Raw genomic sequence first — 24168 nt, 5'->3', positions numbered from 1 at the left:
ATTCAAAAAAGCTTTGCGTTGGTTAGTGGTAGCTTTAACATAGTCTTGTGCAAAGTACAAGGAAGAGCCTGACCATGTGATTTTGGAAGAGGCTCTGACCGCTGAGAAAACCTTTAACAAATCTGTATACTCGAGAAAGTATAAGATGACTCCTCGTGGTCTTGATGAAGGTGTAGTGTGAGCTCGAAGACGACCAAGCCGATGGGCTCACTGAATATTGAGTGACGTTCCCTCTGGCATATGGAGCAACTTAGGGATGAAGAATTTGAAAAAAAGCAAAAGAGTCTGTCCCTTCGAGACCTTCTCCCAGGCCGTAAATACGTAGATTATTACGTCTACTACAATTTTCCAAATCCTCGACCTGTTTCTGAAGTGTAGATACTTGAGAATGAAGATGAGAGACAGTGGCACAGGTCTCTTTAAAAGAGGAAACATTGGGCCCGATTCACAGAACTAACTTAAGACAAAATCCTAAACTTACTACCATTTTCGTATTCACCGAATGCACTTACTCATTTTGGTATTCACAGAAGACACTTACTCACTTCGGTATTCACAGAAGTTAGGAGTCCTAACTTTAGGACTCCTAAATGCCTTCTGTGAATACCGAAAGTCTTAAAATTAGGATTTTTCTCAGTTTAGGAGTCCTAAAGTTAGGACTCCTAACTTTACTACTACTAAACTGTGAAAAATCCTAATTTTAAGGCTTTCGGTATTCACAGAAGGCATTTAGGAGTCCTAAAGTTAGGAGTCCTAACTTTACTACTACTAAATTGAGAAAAATCCTTATTTGAAGACTTTCGGTATTCACAGAAGGCATTTAGGAGTCCTAAAGTTAGGAGTCCTAACTGTACTACTACTAAACTGAGAAAAATCCTAATTTTAAGGCTTTCGGTATTCACAGAAGGCATTTAGGAGTCCTAAAGTTAGGACTCCTAACTTCTGTGAATGCCGAAATGAGTAAGTGCCTTCTGTGAATACCAAAATGAGTAAGTGCCTTCTGTGAATACCAAAATGGTAGTAAGTTTAGGGTTTTGTCTTAAGTTAGTTCTGTGAATCGGGCCCATTATGTTCAACTGACGAAACCATTGCTTCAAGTTGAGACCAGTTGTCCGTTAATACTTGTAGTTTAGTGTTAGTCTCTTCCATAAATGGACGCAAAGCTCTAATTTCCTCCAAAAGTAGCTCCATTGACACTGGCGATGATGATTTAGGCGGCGACGGAGGATCCTTTTTCAAGCGTTTAGTATTGGATTTCCCTGAAGCAGTAGGTGGAAGCTCCATTGTGGTATCCAGGTTTTGAGCAAATAAAGCTAAAGAAACTTCCAGTTTAGAAAATTCAGAAAAAATCTTTGAATTATTCATAAAGATGCGTTTTGGTTTGGAGAAAGATGGGCCGGGTATATTTGTTCTACCCATAAAACACAATTAGCATACTCCGAGACAGTGCTAGTGTAATGTACCAGGAACCAAATACAACAGACAAGGCATGTAGCGCGAGAAAAATGCTGTCAAAGCGGAGGAGGAAAGACTCCTCTAGTCAGTACAGTCTCTGGCTGCCAGTTATCATGCCAACCGCAAAGCGCTGATATGCCAAATGCAAAAAAAGGGGGTTGTTGAAACTAGTATTCCCAGTATTTCAAACAGATAGCAGTTAATTAAATGGCAAACCACAAAAATAATTTGTTAGGAGCTAGTCAGTAACATCCCTCTTAGAAAAAATTGCTGAAAATAGAGGACAATACCGTGGTAGAAAGGTGCTGCTTCCTGAGGACGTGGTGTGAAGAGATGAAGATGTCACCAAACTGAATGCTGCATACATGAGATGCAGAAATGTGGAGAAATAGCAAAAAAAAACAAAAGAAAAGGGCTACAGCATCAAAGCGCCACAGATTTCCTCATAAAAAGCTGCCAGTTAGCAGTGGTACGATTTTGGCAGAGGGCAAAATAACTTTGGCGGGTAAATATGAGCTTTCAGCACCATTGTGAACCGATGCGCGCTCACGCGTATATTTCAAAATGGCGGTCGCGCTAAATGCGGGACCGTCAGATAACTCACATCGGGATAAAAATGCCACCACAGAAGTTCGCAGGGGCCGGAAAACATGCCCGAAGCCTTCAGAAGCCCGTAGATAGGTTCAGACGGGCAGCAGCTGACCTCAAAGCGTCGAGTCTTCTCGAAGGACCGCGGAGCCTCACCCGGGTGCCGCCATTCGCTCGGCGACAAGCCACGCCCCCACCTCTCTTTACCTCTGTCTCCCTCTGCTTCCTACCCTTCCTCCCTACCGTCTTCTAACTTAAGTTATTCACTTCACCTCACCTCACCTCCAACATCCCTTGCTACCACGCTTCTGCGGCTGGTACTCTTTCTTCACTTTATATTATTTCTACCAGGTTGGTAGTAATAATAAAGTGAAGAAAGTAGAGGCATAAATAAATGTAATTAAGCCCAAGGTTTTTCTGTAGTAGACAATTCAGCTCTGCCAGCCTCCGCCAAAAATAAAGAAACAAAGAAAGCCAGTGGCACGGAGTCCACTATCCACGGGGCCTCCTGTTTAATCAAATGCTATTATGCTCAGGTGGTGCACGGTATTCATTAGCCCCCCCAGCATGCACCGCCCCCCCCCTCACCAGGACAAGGGCTGAAAGCCACTAGGTCATGCAATATAACTAATTAAATTAATGCAGAAAATTGCAGGCTGACGGACCTACTCCAGTCAGTTGTTTTTGCACATTGTCTTCTTTAATACATATTAAGGTACGATTACAATACTTTACAAGCACAAATGGCACGATTAAAGAGCTTTACCTACGTCTACTCTATGGGCTCATTTATTATGTGTGCCAGCCAGAGGTGTGCACTACTTACTGTTAGAAAAGAAGGCAATCAACCAGTTTATTGAACATCTTTTCATGGCACATTTGATTACTGGCCACTCTTAAGATGAACTGTTAGGGGAGGAGGAGGATACTTTAAGCCTAGGGCAGGGCAGAACCTTTAACTTCTTAACTCCACAGAACCCTGGCTGCAACACTGCCAGTCATGGTTAATTGCCCATAGTGAATAATTTTCCAAAATTACGGATTGAGCAAAGCGGTAAATTAGGTCAGTGTGCAGCTGCCATTGTACGGTATACTTGCATCTACTTTTCGGCGCTAAATATTTTTGCAAGCAAAAGTTGGTCGGCACAGCAGCAAGTGTATCTGCAGTTCTGCACTGATGGAAAAGAGAAATGTAAATCTGACCCTACAGAATATTCCAGAGCTTTGATAATGATAGTGTGACCATCCATAGGAGCACACTCATCACAGTCTTGTCTCCCAACAATGCAATAAGCCCTTCTCCTTACGTGACTTCTCCAGTCCCAGTCTCCAGTGCCATCTAGGCCAGGGAGGGCAGGCATCACCGAATCTTGTGGAGCCGGTGCCGGAGCTACCACAGTGCCTGACAGTCACGCCACCACGCTCAAACAAAAAAAAGCAGCGTTCCTTTGGCAATGGGCATGGAGTGACCTGCTTAGTTAGTATAATATTACTTCCCGTGGAGGGCCGGGCGGCCAGGGCACTGCCTTATTTATTACACTGACTGACCGGATTATAGAGTTAGGTAGGCCTGCCTGGTGTGCTGCTGCTGCCTGCTCTGCTCTCAACCTCAACGTCGTGGGACCGATGATGGCTGGCGGGGTGCGGCAGGGTGTGCCAGCCGGGCGTGGCATTCAGAAAACAATCGGCGCGCGCCGCGCTTCCTGCCCTACTCAACATACTGCTATTCATGGCATTATTCAGTAAAAGCGGAGCCACTGTTAATTTAAGCACTGAGGGAGGATATGAATCATACGTTCAAACTAGGCAGGGGCCGGGCAGGGCCTTTAACTTTAAACCCGCAACCCGGCCGGCGGCCGGCCGGCCCTGTGTACTTCAAGGCTTCTTTAACAACTTAACCCTGGCTGGCCGGCCGGTCCTGGCCCGTTCTGATAAAAGTGTTCTATTAAACAGTACTGCTATTAAGTGTACCGTTACCATACTACCGTGGGCCGGGACAACAGCAGGCCAGCCAGGCCCAATGCATCATCGAATCTTGATGATGGCGATGGAGTCGGAGCCAACACGGCGCCAAAAAAAGTAAATGGATGCTTGGCATGATGACTGCTGCTTATGGCGTGCGTGCTACATACTAGTACTTACTGTTACACTCATGGTCGGCCGGGGCTGCGGGGCACTGCCACTACCTTTATTAACTACTGGGCCCACCGCCTGTTGCTACTGCTGCACACTGCAGCCTGCCCTCAACGTGGTTGTGCCGGGCGCGGCAATTGGAAAAACATCTGCACGCAGCGTGCACAACCAAATCCAGCCTAGGCCCAACCCAATCAGTGTCTGACTCTTGGTCTGACTCCCGCCCACCACCGGCAGCAACACTGAACTAACGCCATTGTGACGCCATCACACATATATGATTGATGATGATGCACTGACTGTCTGAAATTATGCAGTACTCTTTGCTCAATACAGTCTCCGGCTCACATATCACAACGAAGCACTCACTGGGAGAGACCCAGAAGTTATAACAGCACTCTGCGCCGAGTCAGTAAGCTAACACCATATAAAACATGTTGTCCAGTCATGCAGACTTGTGTAGACCCGGCCCTGAAAAGTAAGTGCCGGTGCTAAGCACTGGCAAGCACTGGCACAAATTAAGCACTGGGTAAAGTAATATGATGTTAACTACATAACACAAATTCCTGAGACAGGCAATTATGGCCATCTCAGGATTTTGTACTGTGTAGTTAACATGTTACAATAATTTGATAGAACAGAAAGAGAGTTTACTTTGGGAGCTTAGTTGAGGAACAGAGGTGCTTTTGTTTATTGATCCATTTATTGAACTCCCTTAGTCCTTCTATAACAAATACTTAACATCAGGTTGTTCAATAAGACTGATCGTTACTGATAAACATCTAATATTATGTTAGTGGTAAATACAATACTGATAATATAATTTGCGGAGACGCTCCAGATTTATTATGATAGTGATTCACATGCATTCCAGTGTAATTGTAGGTACAACCACTTAAAACCATACTCCCTACAGGTGAATAAGAAAAATACCCATAAAAAACATATTATTGATCAAAACAGAACCTCACATATGAGAAATGGAAGGGTGTCTCAGAGATTATTTGCAGTAATATTGTTGAACTGCTGTTGTGTATATTGAAAACACACCTCACTATTCCTGAATATTAGATGTAAAAACATTTAGAATATTGAGTGTGACCTGGCCAAAAGGGACATGAAAGAGGTGAAATTGGATCATAAATTCAAAGATGTTCTGAACAGGGGCCCCTAAATACGTTTGACCCAGGGCCTTCAAAATCCTTAATATGTCCCTGGGCTCACTGGCTTTATTTTGATAGTGATTCACATGTGTTCCTGTGCAATTGATAAATCAACTACGTAAATTTGGACAAAAACTATAGCTCCAAGATGGTGCCCACACAGCAAATCAGATTGGAGTGTGTTTACATGTGGATCAGAATATTTATGGCATAGTCCGGTTTCTAACCTTCTAAGCTTAACTCCTTGACCCAAGATGGCATCCCCATAGAACACCACTTATACATGTTCTTACAAGTGGAGTCAGACCACTTCCCTGTCCTGAAGGTAAATGTAGTGAGTGTTGGACAGTTTGCCTTGATTCTGTGAAAAAATGTTTGCATTATTTATAAACTGAAAAGTTTTATATGTGGCTTAGTTTTTAGATGTGATTCAGGGTGGAATGTGATATGTGAACACCCCAACCCGATAAAAGTTTGCTGATTTGAGAGACTACTGTGTGTTGAGTCACTGATGGCTTGAGTAACATTAATAACAAGAGCAGTTAAATTGAAAATAGAATTCTCAGACTTAAGTTTTTGGTGGTATTCTATCAATATGCTTTACATATGTATTTCAGATATCTAATAGATATAGCCAGTGATCACACTGTGTTGCTGTTTCCAGGCTGGATTAGATTTTTGCAGAGAAGGTAGGTGTGGTACTATGCCGGCAAGAATTATACTTTCATGCTTGGTTACCGGGTGTGACTATTATCACATTTTACGGGCTTTGGTTCTTTGGTGAAGAGGGTACATATTTGGATGCACTGAGTCCTCTGTTATGAGTTTCACTCTTCAGCGTACGGCCGTCCAAGGCCGGTTTTCCTGTTACATCTCCTACCTTGGCGGCTGGCTGCGGTGGAGCTCGGTCCCTCAGCATTCCGTGCAGCGCAGGAGGCAGGTACAGCCTTCCCAACACCGTAAAGGCATCTCACTACTCCGGCAGCGCGGGTCTTCAGCTCAGGGCCATCCAAGCCCCTTTTCTTGCCGTATCTGCCACCTGCTTCTCTGGTGGCTGTCTGAGGTGAGATTCGGTCCCCCATAATTCCCTGCAGCGTGGGAGGCAGGGACAGCTTTCCCAACACCGTAATTGCACCACACTACTCCCACAGCACCAGTCTTCAGCGTAGGGCCATGTAAGGCCCCTTTTCTGGCGTATCTCCTACCTACTTTTCGAGTGGCTGACTGGGGTGGGACTCAGTCCCCCAGCAATCCCTGTGGCGCCGGAGCCCGGGACACCCTTACAAAAACCGTAAAGGCACCACACTACTCCCGCGGAGTGGGCACCTTTCTTGTCCTATCTCCTACCTGCTTTTCTGCCAGCTGGCTCAGTCCCTCAGCATTCCGTGTAGTTACTTTTAAATATCTTCATAGACTGGTACCTTGATTCTTTGGATGACTGGATGACTATAAGAGAAGAGTGCTCAGGGGAACACTTTTAAATTCACTGTTAAAACAGAAGGTTATTGTTACATTATAGTTAGGTCTTGAAATAATATAAATACTAATGTTTAAAAAACAAATTCATGATTGACCCTTTACTGAACTAAGTATAATACCATAGTCATATACAGCATAAAGCTAATGTGTGTACGTGTGGTTGGTCCAATATCTTTTGAGTGTAATTTCTGATTTGGAGCAGATTGAGAGTTGGAGTTTAGGGTCTCTGAATTCACAATTTAAAAATACTAATTTTGGTGAAGTTGTTTTTTAAATTGCATGTTTGAAAATGCCACTTTTGGAAAGTGGGCATTTTCATGCTTAACCATTCGGTGCCTCTTCCTGTCTGTGGAATCCACTTCTGGGTTGGCTGACATTGGGCTCTTGTGCATTCACTCTAGACAGTCACAGAAATGGAGCTGAGGTATGCCTTGCCTATCCTGATGGGCTGTCACCAGGCTAATGGGTCTTCCTGAGCTAGAGTGGTAGGAGGAGTTGTCACTGACACCTGAATAGGGCTGTGCCTGACCTCACTCAAAGCTGTCTCCGCCCCTCTGTAATGTGTCTGGAGCTACCTCAGGGAAAGGCTGGGTCTTGTTGTTGGAAATAGCCCTTTTCGCAGGGTTATCCCAAAACCTCCTAATTGTTCCTGACCGTTTTTTGTTGGTTTTAGGACTCTGAGCACTTTACCACTGCTATTCACTGCTAAACTGCATATGCTCTCTGTATAAATAATTACTACAGATTGGTGTTTACGATTGGCATATTTGATTTATGGGTAAGCCCCTAGTAAAGTGCACTGAGGGTGTCAGGGCCTGTAAATCAAATGCTTCAAGTGGGCCTGCAGCACTGACCGTGCCACCCACATGAGTAGACCTGAAAAGGGATCGCAGACCTGCAACTGGCTGCCTACCACAGACCTGGCAAGTGCACCCACTTGCCAGGCCCTAACCTTCCCTTCTCTTTTCTTACATATGTCACCCCTAAGGTAGACCCAAGGTACCCCTGTGGGCAGGGTGCTGTGTATGTTAAAGGTAGGAAATGTACTGGTGTGTGTGATGTCCTTGTGGTGAATTACAGTGTATTTCGTTTCTCACCACTGCAAGACTATTTTTCCCATAGGAAAGAATGGGAGTTTTACTTATAACATATTATAAGCATAACTTCCCATTGAGACAAGATAGACAAATGGAGTTAAGTGTGCCTGTATGATTTTCCTGGTCTGTGTTTGAAAATAACACTCTTAGCAAGTAGGGATTTTCTTGCTTAGCCATCCTGTGTGCCTCTGCTGGGTTTGTGGTTTGACTGTCTGGCTGTAAAGTGACAGGGGCTGGGATGAGCAGTGGCTCCAGAGAGTCTGGATGAGTCAGGGCTGAGCTGAATAGACCTGGGCTGCATTTAGAGTAGTGGTAGGAGATTTCCTTGCACCTGAATGGGCCTGGCCTGGCCTGCCTTGAACAATGCTGTCTTCGCCTACTTTCAGGAGGCTGTGCCAGAGAGGACTGAACTAGTTTGGACTAAGCACAGACAATCTCTGCCTGAGAGAGCAAAGGCATTTTGAGTCTAAATATTGGGGCCCAGACCCCAAATTTTAGAGCTTGCTGGAAACAAGGAACCTGCCAAGAAGTAGAGCTGGAAGTGCTGCCAAGAGGAGTACTTCCCCTTTGCTGTGTTGTTGCTTTGTTGGGTTGGCCTGCAGTTACTGCTTCTGCCTTGGGCAAAGAAAAGACTAGACTGAACTTTCTTTACTTGTGCTGAGTATCTCCAAGGGCCTGAAGTAGAGCTTGCCTCCTGGTCTTAAGTCTCAGGGACTGCAAAGACTTCACCAACGAATGGGTACCACTTCTGGAACCACTGTTTCAGTTGCTGGCTCTACGTCCTGACGGCAGCACCAAAGGCACCGTCTGCATCTCGCACTGCAAACTTGGAGTCACCAACAACGATGACTGATGCCTCTGCCACTGAGACGCTGCTTGCACCGCAACCTGTGGGCACCGCACTCCGCACCGCCTCACTTAACTTCCCCATCCTGGTCTCATTGACACCGTCGCTGCTGCTGACTTCAACACCAGTGACCGCATTTTGGCTTGGGGCACTGCTCGTAAGTTTCATAACGTACCGCCTCATCCCACACAGCCGTCTGGGCTGACCAACCCCAGCTCCCACTAACTGCCTCTGTCTCTTGCACCACAACCTGCCAGCACTGCATCGAGCACCGCCTCGCCCTGCACCGCAAGCCTTGGTCTCACTGACTCTGTCTGGACGATTGTCACTGAGCCACTGCCTGCACCGCATTGAGAGGGCACCACATCCTGCACCTCTTCTATTTTCCAACACTACCGCGCTGTTTGCAACGAATCTCCCACATTAATGTGCCAGCTGCAACGAGAAAGGTACTGTTACCAGGTCTGTCCAAGCTTTCGCTGTCCCGTACTGACGCGGTTGGCTGAAACTGTTAGACTCTGTGGTTTACAGCATCGTGTTAGCCTTGAGCAGAGCCACTGACTCGCAAAACTGTGGTTTTGAGGTATTTTTGCAATTTCAAGGGTGTCTTGCAAAGTACTGTATGTTGGATTCTTATGGTTTTTGGTCGTGTTTTGGGTGTAAAACTTTTTGGGATATTTTTCTAAATTGGTGTAGTGTCCTTTTGTAGTGCTTTCACTGTATTACTGTTGGTTATATGCAAACGCTTTGCACACTGCCTCTGAGACAATCTGACTGCTCGTGCCAAGCTACTAAGGGGTGAGCAGGGGCTATTGTAGGAGTGTAACTCCCTTACCCTGACTAAGAAGAAGGATTCCTACTCGGACAAAGGTACCTACCTCTGCCAACTTGAGACCCCCATTTTGCATTGGACCTCTGACACCATAAAATCAGAACACTTCTGGGCTGAGGACTTTCTGCCAGGAAGAACAGATGGATCCTGTAGGAGGGACTGCCTGTTGATTGTTTGTACTGGCCTGACGCTTCTTTTGTGGGAGCGAAATGACTGGACTTTGCTTTTTACATCCTGCTGCCAAGATTCTCCAAGAGCTTGTGCATGCTTGCATCCTGTTAAAAAGTGTCAGGGCCATCAAAGACTTTACCTGCAAGTACCTTCTGCTGAGAGTCAGTCCTGACTTGCCAAGCAGTGCAAAATACAATTCCTGGGCCCTTGGTAGTATAATTTGGTGATCTGAAGGAGAAAATCCATGCATCGACTCCCAGTGCCTGTTTTATTTTGAATATGTATTTTTAATGCATCACTGCCCAAAATCAACACAGCACCTGCTCTGCGGTAGAAAATCGATGCAGCACCTGTTTCGCCACAGTCGCATCGACGCAGTGCATCCGAATTTTCAACGCATTGTCCCTGGGCAAAAATTCTTCATCTACACCGCAGTAAGAAACCAAGACTGTGTGTCTGGAAACTGATGCATCACCTCCCCTGCCTAGTAGTATGAAACCCACAAATCAATTCCCGTGGCAGTAAGGAACTGACACATCCCCTCCACTGTGTAGTAAGGAACTAATGCATCGCTTTGCTTTTCTGGCACCTCACCTCCCCTGTGCATTGCACCATCTTTGATTTTTGATGCATATAAGGTACTTTGTGCTAAAACTAATGTATTCATTGATTTCTATGGACTAAACTTGCTTAATCTTTTAAAAGTGATATTTTGAATTGTGTATGTTGTGGTTTTGTCAATTTGGCCTTCTTTTATTCAGATAAGTGTTGACTGTGTTTCTAAACTGATGTGGACTAATTTTGCAGCATTTTCACTATATTACTGTATGTGTATGTACAAATGCTTTCCATATTGCCTCTGAGGTAAGCCTGACTGCTCAAGCCAAGCTACCAAGTGGGAGAGCAGGGGTTATCTTAGCTGTGTGACTTCCTTGCTCTGAGTTGTGTGAGGGTACTTACTTAAACAGGGTAAATCACTGCCAACTAGAGACCCCGATTCTGACAAAATCATTACAGGTCAAAGTATGAGTATTTTTTCGTCTTAAACAAGACAAATGTGTGATACAGAGGTGTGTTTAAAATAATTGAGGCTTAAAACTAAAGCATGTTCCAAAAATATGTGAGAAAGGGCAAAACTTGTTTTTGCAATTGATAAAGCACCAATGGATATGAAGCCACCTGCCTATATTAAATAGTTGCAATATACTGCTATGGACGCATTTGGTGTAGCAAGGATGTTTATAAAGTATGAATGTTTATTTCCAGAACTTTGCTAAAGATTGCATTACAGATTAATAAATAATGTAGAATGTAGGGGTGTTGTGAGCATGGCTGTAATGATGGATGCAATTATGCATATGTGTGTAGTGTCGTTTACTAAACTATGTAGCATTGTCCGTATGTCCCTAAGGAAAGCGTAATTACAGTAGGAAATGTATAACTGTCAAACTCTTGTCTTAATATTATATGTCATGTGAAGTCTTTAAGAGGTAATCACATAGAGGTGAATAGAAATGTGCCCATACCTAAAAGTGTTGAATTACTTTACGGTCACAAGCCCTATGAGACGGCGTCACAATGATTGTATGATGTCATCAATTAGGTCATTTGAGATCTCATCAATGATGTCATTTAATATTTCATAAATGATGTAATATGTGAGGTCATAGCAGTACATGCTGGGAGTGAACGTTATAGTTAGCTCGGTAAACTGTAACTGGTGAATCTCATTGATTTTTTGTGTGTTACAAGGTCTATCTGTAAGGTTGCTCTAACCTTTGGTGTTCTCAGTGAATTTCTAGGATTTTTTTTAATGAAAGCTTAACATTTTGTATATATTTCCTAGTGGCAGTTGCCACTAGGTAGGTTTAGTTATCTCAGCTGCTCCAAAAGAAATGTGTTTTTTTGTGTTGCTAGTAATGTTTGCACCATTTGTTGAATCTCCCTAAAATTTTCAAAAAAGGTGCTGCTTTGTGACTAGGCTGTGCATGGAACATTTCATGCTGATCCATCAAGTGGGGGCCGAGAATAAAGAGGAATCCCAAAACACAAAATCCCTATGCATTTTCCATAAACTTCTTAAAGACAGGCTACAACAAACTGCTGGATGGAAAAACACAGCATTTGGCAGGAAGCTAGATCTTAGTTTGCAGATTGTACTTTTGTGATTTGGTGTAAAACTGTTCCATAGTTTTTGAGAGATAAAGGTTAACAAATAATCGCATATCTGGACTGTTGGGTCCTTGAGAGTCTGAGAAACTATTGCAGGAGCACTAATGTAAAAACAGAGCCTTTTGATTGGCCCAGGGAGCTTTATTTCTCTTGCGCCATCTTGCTCCCACAGGAGTCGGACTAGGAGCGAGTGCTCTGATTGGCTGCCAGCAACATCAAATAAATGTTGCTAGCAGCCACTAGAGGACTCTAGGATTTAGTCTCCTGTCCTGAAGTAAAAAATGTTAAATAATATAAGGGTGCATGGTACGGATACCCTGACCTCCTAGGTTCCATGGGGGGGACCCAGAGAGACACCTCTGGGGCCAAAAAGAAAAGCGAATTGGCAAAAATAGAAGCAATAGGGCAGGATAGGAAAGAAAATGGCGGCTGGGCTGCATTCATTAAGTTAATGCCCCTGGGAGCCCAACCCTAGCACTGTGTGCATGGAAAAAGGAAGTGGGGACATGCGGTCCTCTCCACGAGTCATTAAAGGCACCCGGAAGCCCACCCCAGGGACGAAATTTGCATGTAGCGGGGGGTGGGGGGGTCACATGGCCCCTCTCCCTGAGCCTCCAGAGGTAGTGGGCCCAATATTACTATATTCCAAGTATTGCACGGCCCCCTCCTTAATCCCCTATAGGCCCCAGGCTACCCAACCCCGGTGTCAAAATGTCTCAAATTGGGAACCTAAACACACAGAAATATTACTTCAGATTAGCAGGGCTAACAAATATAGATATATTTACATTGCCTGACATACAAAAGCCCGTCGTGGGCAGCATAGGTCACAGGTGGGGGGGTGCGAGTGTGCGTGGGGTGGTGGAGATGGGTGAGGGTTGCCAAGGGACGGGGGGCTGGCGCGGAGAGGGGGGTTCAATAATAAAGAAAATGAATCATACCTTTCTGGGTCCCACGTCTATGCTTCTCGGTCTGCTCCTGCTTTCTTGCCTCCAGCAGGACCAGGAAGCAGGCAGACTCCCTCCCCTCTCCTAAGCCAATCATAAAGCTCCAGTGGAGCATTGTGAATGGTTGGGACACCGCCCAGCTAGGGGCTATAGGGGATTGCATGTTCTCCATGTAGGCAGCAATGCAGCATACAGGGAAAAGTGCAGAGTACGCATAAGTGTTTCGGGCAGCCCAAGAGGGCCAAACAAACCAGTCATGTCTACTAAGGAGTAGGCAAACCACTCCTGCCCTGCCTGGGCAGCTTCGCCCACCCGCCCGCAATGCGGATAGAAACATAAAATAGTAATAGCCAAAAGTTATTACCATTTTATGTTTGGGCTTTCTCGCACTGGACAGGAAGCAGTGAGGCGACGCTTCTCTGCCCTAATGGAGGAACTGCCCCTGACAAAAGCATCAATGGAATAACACCTGTTAATCTGAACTTAAATAATCTTTATATTTCCGAATATTAATTATCTTGCACCCTACTAGTGGGTTTACTAAAAATTCTTTTGAGCCATCTCAAATGGCACGGAGATCACAGTTTCTCCATTGAGGTCATACGATTGGCTATCAGGGAAATACCAACAATATTAATCTACAGAAGGTAGCCACAATAAATAAAAAAATGTATCATGAATGCACATTCAAACAGTATTCTTCACAGTAGAAGATGCATATGATCTTGCTTACGCAGAGCATCTGTGTGTATTGTTATGTGACGTACATGGGCAGAATCCTGTCTCCTATGTACTTTATAAATAAATAAATTCAGTTATTGGTGTGCACTCTGGAAGCAAACACAGATACGTCACAGCATGCACACACACATATGTGTACCGCTATAATGTACTCAAAGCGCTGCTGCTTGAGCTTACAATAGACATCTTCCAGCACCTCAGTAAACACCACAAGGAAAGCAAATGAAGACGTCTGGTTAAGGGAATTCCAGGGAAATCAGATATTACTGAGCCCCATCTCTATATATCGGGTTTTTTCCATCTGTTACCCTGGGACATCTGTACTGCAGACTCTCAAATTGCATACCAAGTACCACATTCAGCCTAAGACTCAACAATTGACTCTGTACTGCCTCGCTTTCTGGAAAGCCAAGTGCTGAGGGATATTGGTCAACGTTTCAGTACTTCTCATAGAGAGACTTGTTCATCAGAACATACATTCGTTTAACTTGGCCATTTCAATATGGTGAATGCACTAATACTGTAACAATCTTAATCAATAACAATGACAATTTAAGCACACTTAGAATAACCCAAATGCACCAATCATTTGTGTATCGCAAACAGTGAAACAACCCCAATGCCATTTAAACCCCCTAAGAAATGTCGACAAATATGCCTCAAATGGGCCCGTGAATAGGTTTTGACTGTTCCTAGCTCCCTTTCTACAGTTAAGAGGACAGGAAAAGATTGTGCAAGTATTCATTCCACTGTAGTTTTGTAAATAAAGAGGTAACTGGGATTTTCTTCTGTGTAACAAGTCAATTTGGTGCTTAGCAGTACCTCAGTCATATTTAAATTATTGCGAAGGATTCATATTATCACTATTCTAATCGATTTCCACTTCGTGGGAGGTTGATTAATTCACCTTTTTTGAGGCAGTGTAATGAAAGGTATACGTAATCAGTCCAGACTAGAAGTGTTGCAGCGCCTATTGGGGGTCAACATACTTTGAAGGGGTTCAATCTGTCACTCTGCACTCCCCCTTTATTTGTTCCCTTCCTCTTTTTCTCTATTCCGGATCACATGTTCATACTTAAACAGTACCCCTAATGCTGCTTAGTCCCGTGGGCCCTTTTCTGCCTTGAGGCAATGCTGTCCAACATAAGTAATTAACCTGAAAATGCTTACACCAACATGTGGAGTCATGTGACACATTTTATTTAGCTAGGGAAGAAGTACAAATGCTGTGTCAGCCATACCCAGACTTAAAGCTGGTAGGCATCATGATTTAGCGAAAGACAGACATCTATGGGGCATATCAACAAGGGCTTTATCTCTGCTTTTTTGCTTTAAAGGCCAAAAAAGCAGAGATAAAACTAGCACCCTATCAACAACAGGGTGCTAACATGCAAATCTGCATGTTAACACCCTTTTACTCTACGCTTCCCCTTGCATCTCTAATGAGATGCAAAGGGGGCGTTCCAGAGTAAAATAATAGGAGAAATGTCGCTAAGCGACATTTCTCCTATTATCAAGAATGTCGCTAACCCTGTTAAGAGACAAAAAAAGCAGCGCTAACCGCGGTTAACGCTGCTTTTTTACGTCTGGTATTTTTCTGACTTAGCCATGATATCCTATGGAAGGAGGATATCATGGCTAAGTTTGTCTGTCCCTATTGAAGGACTGGGTTTTTCTAAGACCCAGCGGTGCCGGGGACCAACACCTGAAACCTTCGTGGGTTACCTGTTCTGGCGTACCAAACACAGAGACACGGGACACTTCCAGCGACGTCAGAGATCAGCGTTTATTTTACTGCAGGGATACAGAGGTCACAAGAAGTACACAGCGTGTAGGTTCTCGGAGACTGCTTCAATTTGCAAAAGTGGATCGCTCCTTTTATACACGTTTCTCCCATAGAACAGTATGGTGAACAAAGATTACAACTCAGTTCCCACAATAAACTTCAAAAGGGTCGCGTTCATGTTTCAGGAGGCCGGAATATAATTACAACAGTATTGCCAGTTCCCAACTGTAAAAACATATCTTCTCTGTAATAAAACACATTCCATCCTGACCATAAACACATTAGGAGAAGGGACAAAAACAGATGCAAAGAAAGGTTAAGGATGCACAACAGGTTAAAGAAGAGTGTTAGGAGTAATAAAGGAAACTTGATAACGGGATCAGAGACCCCGTGTCTAATGCATGCATGACTGAAACAATAGACCGGCACGGCAAGATGAGCCTTGAGCGGGGCCATCTGCCTTCGTCGTGTCATTTCCCTCGTCATAAAAGTCATACTCAACGGAACACGTGTCCCTCGTGTAAGCTTGAGAGTCCCAGGGTCACGAAGCGGACAAAGTCCGTTCGCTGGCTACTTGAGGGCAAGAAACAAAATGGATGCCATATCTAAAATGGAACCCGAGGGTTCAGATGAACAAACCCAAAAATAAGACGAACCATACGTGGTTGCGTAGCGAAACTGCGTACACCCACTATACTCGTCATTTGCGGTTCGTAGATACCCAACTCATCCATATTCGTCACCACTCAAAAAGTGTCGTTCCGTCCCACACGGAACCTCACTATCAACAAGCTAACGTGAGATTATCGCTGGGTTTCCAGCGGTAATCTCACGTTAGCCACTTAGCGTGAGGATTTTTATCGCTATTGAGATAAGCGTTGCTAATAGCACGCTATCTCAGCGATAAAAATTCACGCTAGCCGGCGATAATTATCCTAGCGCTAAGTGCGCTTAGCGATAATTATCGCCAGTTGTTGTTGATATGCCCCTATATTGTTTTGGCATTTTTGCTTCCTCCAAGTCACTGCTGCACAACCACCTAGTTTCTGTCAATTATACATAGATTGCACTAGGTGTACCATTGACGTATTTCAACTGCATTATGTAAACACAGCATTAGATCATCATACCAAGACCTTCGCCTCTACATAGAGGTCGTAGGGGTCGTAGGGGTATTGTTGCACAGGGTTGCAGCAAACTACCAAGCACACAAACTAATTTGGGAAGTACTGCCTCACTGCAAACACAAACAATTTTCAACTGAAAACCCGATTAATTAAAATAAAAGAGATCAGACTTCTCTGGGAGTGCCTCTCAAGGTCTGGAATTCAATGCCCCAGTACAAAGATACATCTTACACTTTGCATCTTTGGGAAAATGCAAAACATTTCAATTCTCCAACATCAACTCCAGTTGTGTTCAAACGTAAGGAGAAAAGATGACTGTTGAATAATGTTTTATCCCTTCATATAGCTGTTTTTTCCATGCCACATACTGCACATCAGCTGCCTTATTACATAAACTTGCCCGGAACCGGTGCGCCCGCATCCTGCACCCCTGGGGCACTTCGGTATTTAGAAGGTGCCATAAAAGTTTGGGCAGCCTCATCCAAAACACGGAGCCAAGGCTGTGTTCCCTTCCAAGCATGGGGGCGTGGCTCCATGCTAAGAAGGCAAAGACAGGTGTCCTAAATGTGCAGCCAGTATGCCCTTGAAGTGTGACTCCTGTAAGGGGAAAAGAAGAACCAATGGAAGTCCCCAGACATCCCCCTCCAGTTGAGTGCAGTCACCAACCTTTCAAGTGCCACCAACATTGTGAAAAGCAGCCTAGCAGCTTCAAGCAGCAGGCCCACCTTGACTGGATGTGTTGCCTCCAGGGCAGGTGTGAGTTTGCGGCTGCCCAGGGAGCAGCTCACAATCATCGATATGCAGGGGCGTAGCTTGGTCAGTAAGATGTGGGGGAGGTGAGCTTTAAGCTTTCCCAGCTATCCCACTGGTAAAATACATGATACGAGAATCAGTGTAAGACCAGACCTTAAGGAGCAGTAGGAGGGGAGAGGAGTGCAGACTGGAGGCTTGTTTATAACTCAAGGCCTGATTTTGATCTCAGCAGATTGCTTACTTGTTACATCGGTGACGGATAGCCCATCTGCCGAAATATAAATCCCATAATATCCAATGGATTTATATTTTGGTGAACACAGTTATCTGTCACCATTGTGATGTAGTAACCCGTCCCCGAAATCTAAATCAGGCCCTTATGGTTTTGTAAAATAACAATTTTTAAGACTTTTAAATGTATGTCTGTGTATGTGTGTGTTTTGTTTGTATGTGTATGTACACCTTGCCAATCTTGATTTAAAGCACCTGTAGCCAACTAATCACAACAGAATATATATTTTTCAGGTGGTATAATACCCCCCTGAAGCTATGCCCTGGAAATACGCTGCACTGTCCCTCTTTGCACCTGGCACACTTAGTTAAAGCTGCACTGTGGCACAAACAGGGGTAAGGCGTGAACAATATAGCCCCCGAACTCTGTAGTCAAACAGATTTTATGCTCTAATATTAATCTCTCTGCTGTCTTCTTTGGTTTGCTCTGTGCTATATAAAATTGCAAACCAACGTTCAAAGCTACATTAATATCAAATATTCAGTGGTGGCTCCTCTATAGAGGGCACAAGGGCTGTGACCCCGCCCCCATTCATCACTCCCTTCTCTTAATCTCATTTCTAACATTTTACAGATTTGAGGCCTGTCAGTCATTCGTCCTAATGCCCCATCAGAGGCCACAATAAAGGTGAGAGGGCAGCCTTTTTTGCCCAGTCAGAGTTTCTGATTGAGCATAATGGTGTAAGCATCACTCTGGCACCAGAGTATGTTGGAACTGGAAGTTGGGTATCGAGAAGTGCGTGTTGAGGACTGCCCCATGTAAGTTTCCACTTTGTGTTGCGTGTATGAGCGAGAGCATGTTTATGACGCTTGCCAGCATGTGCCAGTACGTGTGAATGTACATGTGCGTATGAGTGTTTCACTGTATGTGTGAGATACATTTGGAATGCAGTTATGAAGGCATAGTCTCTCAGGCTCCTTCATGGAGAGAAAAGCTGCAATGCCTTAGCACAGTGACAGATCACAAGCTCCATGAGAGGAGCTGATAGCAGTCCCAGGCTCCCAGGCTATCCATAGTTAACAAGTGTGTGTAGGTCCCTGGTGGCAGTGGCGTAACATAGGCCCTCACAGCCCCCGCAAAGGTGGCCCCCCATGCCCCAGGGGGCCCCCTCAGCACAGTACTCTGGCCGGAGAGCTCCTGATTGACGCTAGAGAAGACCCCTCCACATACCTTGCAGGGGGGCCCCCTCAGGTTTCCGTACGCCACTGAATGGTAGTGCAAGGCTGGGGAAATTCGGGCTACCTGGGGGTATACAGCACAAGCCCGGAGAGCTGCCAGAACTCCCTCACCACCATTGTGAGGAGGTTAGAACAGAGCCAGTAACATAAGGCAATCAGGGCAGCTCAGGGTATGCTTAATGCCATTAAGGTGCACTGTGGGGGGTATTAACAGCACCAGAATGGGTGATTACTGCCTGCAAATGTTTAATTGCTGTCTCAATAGTAGAGAGGTGTTTACTGCACCAATGCATGAAATCCTAAGGAGGTCGGCAGTGGGTTTATAGCCAGCTTGTTTGTGTGAATTCTGTAACAGATTTTTTATTTTACAGAGTTTGATATAGCGCAAACTTGACCAAAGCAGGTATCAGAGCGCTTTACATAGCACCAGTTGCATTACATGGCGACACATTCATTTTTGTTAGGCACCGGGAGATTAAGTTATTTTTGGCAGTTTTACATAGAGCGAACCGTGTCCAAGAAGACAAGGACACTTTACAAAGGCACTTATTATGCTACTCATTTCAGCACAGCGAGATTTGTCATGATTTGAAACTACTTCCCCATGTTCCCCATGCTGCATATTTGGCATCTACAGCCACTAGGCCACAATGCTTCCTGTGTTCTTAAACATGAATCTAAGCATGAATTTAAAAGCACTCATTCCCTCACCCCCAATGTAAATGCCATTAGGATACTGATAGGGCAGCCTGTTGTAATGCACACCTCATATGCCTATAGGTGAACTAGATTCTAAGTATACGATGAAGCAACATTATAGTCTATTAAATCTAACACAAGAGATATTGAAAGCTGCTCTCATATGCAATAATGAAAGAACAGGTGACTTGCTGAGATAAAATATTTTCCTAAGAGTGCACGATTTGTTCAAGCAGGAAAACTGGGATTTATTCCTGGTTTTTAAGTTTCACATTGTGCAATTCAGCAGCTAGGTGGGTATCTGTAAGTCCTGTTAACATCATAGGTTGAGTAAATGTATTCCATTCTTGGTACTTGTAGTTAAAGAGTGAGTGCCAGGCAAATGTCATTTAAAAGCACAGTTTTTATTTGGTCTCGAAGCTCAAAGAAGATGTCAAGCTGAGCCAGGTATCTGGATTTTTAGGTCAATGTACGAAATAATTGTGATGTTCGCTCTGTTTGTTTGTCAAAGGTTTTTTGGACAGAATACCCCTGATCCCCAAACTCACCTGAACCAATTTAGTTAAATCTCTTTGCTGTCTTGCTAAGTCAAGATCAAAGATTTTTTAAGCCTCACCACTTTGTAAATTCACCAGCCACAATTGCAAATATTAGTATTAGCCCAAACAATGATTTTATTTTGTTTATGTTTGAAAGATGTAATACTGAGTGGATCTACTGAGATTCAAATGCATCACCTCCAGGTTTCTCAAATACATGACCAGTTCTGCTTTTACATGCTTAATTATTGTGTCACCTGGGTATTCAAATAAAAGGAATACTTAAGAACAGGTGGAACACCAGCACCAAACATTCTTGCTCACTCTCTTTTTATCTCATATTTAATAATTAATGCTATATATGTAAGTCCATTTGTGCTGTCCATGCCACTGGAATCAAGCTATCCTGTCTGGTTTGGGGTGAAACCCTGAAACCGGTCCTAGGATGCTTGTTTCCAGTCCAGGGAGGACCTGGCTTGGCAGTTCGGGCTGGACTGTTCCCATTGGGCACAGGGTCAAGACTGGTTTGCCTATGGCTGGGTTCAAACTGGAAAAGCATGGTGAGCAAAAAAACGATGGATTTAGGCCCAGACCTCTGTACTGGGGTGAATGTATGACATTGTTCTACATTCTGTCCATCATTTGTTGTTTTTGCATTTGTCACCCCGAGTGGGACGCATGGGTCCCGTGCTCTCTATTGTAATCAAGAATAAGTTTATGCTGTTCCTTGTAAAGAAGAAGTTATAGAATCACGGAAGACAGTGGTCCCATGGGCCCCATGTAAAGGGAATATTAATGGGAGTCCATCATTTGGATAGTCATCCCCTCACACACCTTTGCAGGTGTCATGCTTCATCATCTGGGCTGCTCCTCGTCCGGTCGGTGGTGCAATACCCGACGGGCTCCCTAAAATTAGGGGCTCTTTAACGGAGATCTTTTTATCCAATGCCGTATGGTGAAGTGCGGATGTGGGGCCAATGTTGTGTAGATGGGGTGAGTTAAAATAGAGCTGGGAGTACCGAGGTAAATATGTTTTTTATTCTGGGGGTCTCCTACTCTAGTTAAAAATGGAGAGCAAGGTACTAGATTGAGTATACTGTCTCATATAGTGTATCCTTGGTCTGTTAAGTGTAGGTCAACATGTTTCTCGCTGTTGGACAAATATCCATGCGATTCTTCAGGACCAAAAAAGGAAAAAATCACATGAGCTGTGTGGTATTACTCACAGTAGTGGTGCTTATTGGTTAGAATGTCTGGATCTACCCTATTCAGTATAATCCCCAGGCATCAACAGTACCCGGTGGAGTAAGCATAACAAATTGCTCCTACAATGTTAGGAAGTTTACGTTTGTTATGCACATCAATCGACCTGCCCTGTCCACCGAGTCCGTGCTCTCCATGCCACTGGAATCAAGCTATCCTGGCTGATGAGGAGTGGAACCCCAAAACCGGTCTTAGGATGCTTGTTTCCAGTCCAGGTAGGGCCTGGCCAGGCAGCTCGGGCTGGACTGTTCCCATTGGGCACAGGGTCAAGGCTGATTTGCATATGGCTGAGTTCAACCTGGAATGGCATGGTGAGCAAAAAAATGATGGATTTAGGCCCAGATTTCTGTACTGGGGTGAATGAATTACATTGTTCTGCATTCTGTCCATCAATTGTTGTTTTTGCATAAGCCCATTTGTAGGCAAGGTGTGGGGTGGTCGGTATAGCTACTTCACTTATTAACAGTGTAGAGGACAGCTAACACATTCCATCCATATGCATAGGTGGGAAAATGAAGTGAATGTATTATCTTACTTTTTGAATTAAGATTTCAGCTATAACATATTAGTCAGCCTCAACTAATTTGTCATTTCAAGAGGTGAGTGTACATGTGTTTGACGGTGGTTGTATTGGAGTATCATGTTGTTAATGGGTGCATCATGTTGTGCTTTGTGACTGGGAGTGTGTAGATCTTTGATGGTGGGTCTGTGACAGTGGTTGTTTACCCATCTGATGGTTGTTGTGTGTATGTCATGGTGATTTTGTGCCTTACTGACTGTGGGTGTTAGACCTTCCCTAAAACCTTTTGCTCTCCACTTTTGCTGAATTCATTTTCTCTGACCGTAAGACTCTGTGCACTTTATCACTGCTGACCAGTGCCAAGATGCTTGTGCTTACTCCCCTAAACCTGGTACAATTGGCTTACACCAGATTTAGTTTACTTATAAGTCAATTGCAGAGTGGAATATCATATAAACAGGGCTTATACATTAAATGCTACTATTGGTCCTGCTGTTCTTATTGTGCCACTCATTTCAGTAGACCCTAACAACATGTCCCAGGCCTGCCATCGCAGCCTGAATGCAGATTTAAACTGCCAAATTTACTTGGCAATACAACTCCCTTGCAAAGCCCTAAACTCAACTGCGTATAAGTCACCCCAGAGATAGACCCCATGGAACATAGGCCAAGGTGCATTTTGATATAAGCTTTGGTCATTAATTGTTACGTTTTTCATGTCCTGGTAGTGTAAAACTCCTAAAGATGTTTTGTAACTACTGGAAGGCCTACCTATACCATAGGATAACATTGTGTTGCCTTATTATATCTTATAAATACATTTATTTTATGGTAAACAGGTAAGCTTTCATGTTTGGTGTCTATGAAATTGTCATTAAAAATCCTCTTCAATGGTAAAAACAGATTTTAAGCTGCCAATTTGACAACTATGATCTAAGCACTGGAACTCCTATCAGGTGCTCATAATTTTCCCAGAGCTGAGCTATGGGATAGCATTGAGCTGTCAGGAAGGAGTGTGACGTCTGGCTGCTGCTCCATCCTATTTTTTCACTTCCCCTCATTCCTAAGCAAGATGAGGAGGAGCAGATGAAAAATGTCTCTCATTACCCTTGGCCAAGACTAGTGAATGTGAATATAAAACTCCCCCAACACATTGACAGTGTGGAAAGGAGGGGCTTGAAATCATTGCCTCGCCATGAGATAAATTTCGGGGTATAGTATTAGCTAATCCCACACCCATAAACATGCAAAGCAGAGGAGAGGAGAAAATGCCCCTCCATGTGTAGGCAATGGAGGTGGGGGGCATTAGGAAACCTACTGTAGTCTTTCATCTGTGTGGGAGGAGAAACAGTGCCCTCCACATCCTTGGGCAGGGCAGGATGGTACATGCACATGCTGCTCCACAACCATTAGGCAATATTGAGGGGGGGGGCAAATTAACCACCCTGTTTTTGGGCTAGGATTGGTAATATCTATAGCCTCTTCATTCCCCAGGTCATGGCCAGGTTACATTTTATTTATATTTCTTCAAGGCTTGTTGTTCAGGCTATGGGGAGAAGTGCATAATTCGGCTGGTCCATTTATCCATATAGCAAATTTGGGTCTCCTACCCTTCCAGCTTTTTCTTTTCTTTCCTTTTTTGTCCCAAGGGAGGAAATGAGTATGTACTGCACATGTGCAACTACTTTCTAAATTTCAATGTTTGCTTATTTTTTCATTATTTTTATCTGCGATTGCAACATAAAACTAAGGTGCTTCTTTATGAGAGCCCTGCGTCACTTTTGCACCATGGAAAGTTGTAAATGCATGATTTATGAAGCCAAGCAAAGCCATCTGGTGTGGCTCTGAGTGGCGCCATAAATCATGAGTGAGATGACGCCGCGCAAATCGATGCATCACATCACTCTGAGCCTGGGAGGCGTTCTATTGGCATTGCAGCAGTTATGTAAAACTGGGGAAGTGTCCAATCCATACGTCTCCCGAGGTGAGGCGTCACCAGGAGAAATATGTTTATTTCTCCTCTTTCCTTCTTTATTCTTTATTCGATCCATTAAAATACAGGTCATAAAAGTACAAAAACACATATAAGAAAAAATAGGGTGGGATTTGCCCTTAGCTAATCAATACAATAGAACAATAGTAAGTTAATCAATAACAGCTTGTGGACGAGAAAATCTTAAAATGCCAATTTATAAAGTGCTAAGGTGCAATGTTTTCCTTCTTCCAAAACAGGCCCACAAAAAGAAACTATTGACCAGCATTAAAAAGGGTCGGTGAGTCTCTTTGAAAAGTAAAATGCTACACAGCATTGCTTAAAATTAAGACGTCTCAAAATAGGGAGAATTAATCTTGTACGTCCTTCTTTATAAAAACTAAAAATTAAAAC

The 24168-nt window shown here is 44.0% G+C and overlaps 1 long non-coding RNA gene across 1 annotated transcript in view; it reads right to left on the bottom strand.

The window, feature by feature from the left end:
- The window catches only part of LOC146809850 (uncharacterized), a 102221-nt gene that overhangs the window by 59521 nt on the left and 18532 nt on the right, over window positions 1-24168 (bottom strand). The gene's annotated exons all lie outside the window — the stretch shown is intronic.

This window comes from Triturus cristatus, chromosome 7, assembly GCF_964204655.1.
Source record: "Triturus cristatus chromosome 7, aTriCri1.1, whole genome shotgun sequence".
NCBI lineage: Eukaryota > Metazoa > Chordata > Amphibia > Caudata > Salamandridae > Triturus > Triturus cristatus.
This window is presented reverse-complemented; position numbering and strand designations above follow the sequence as displayed.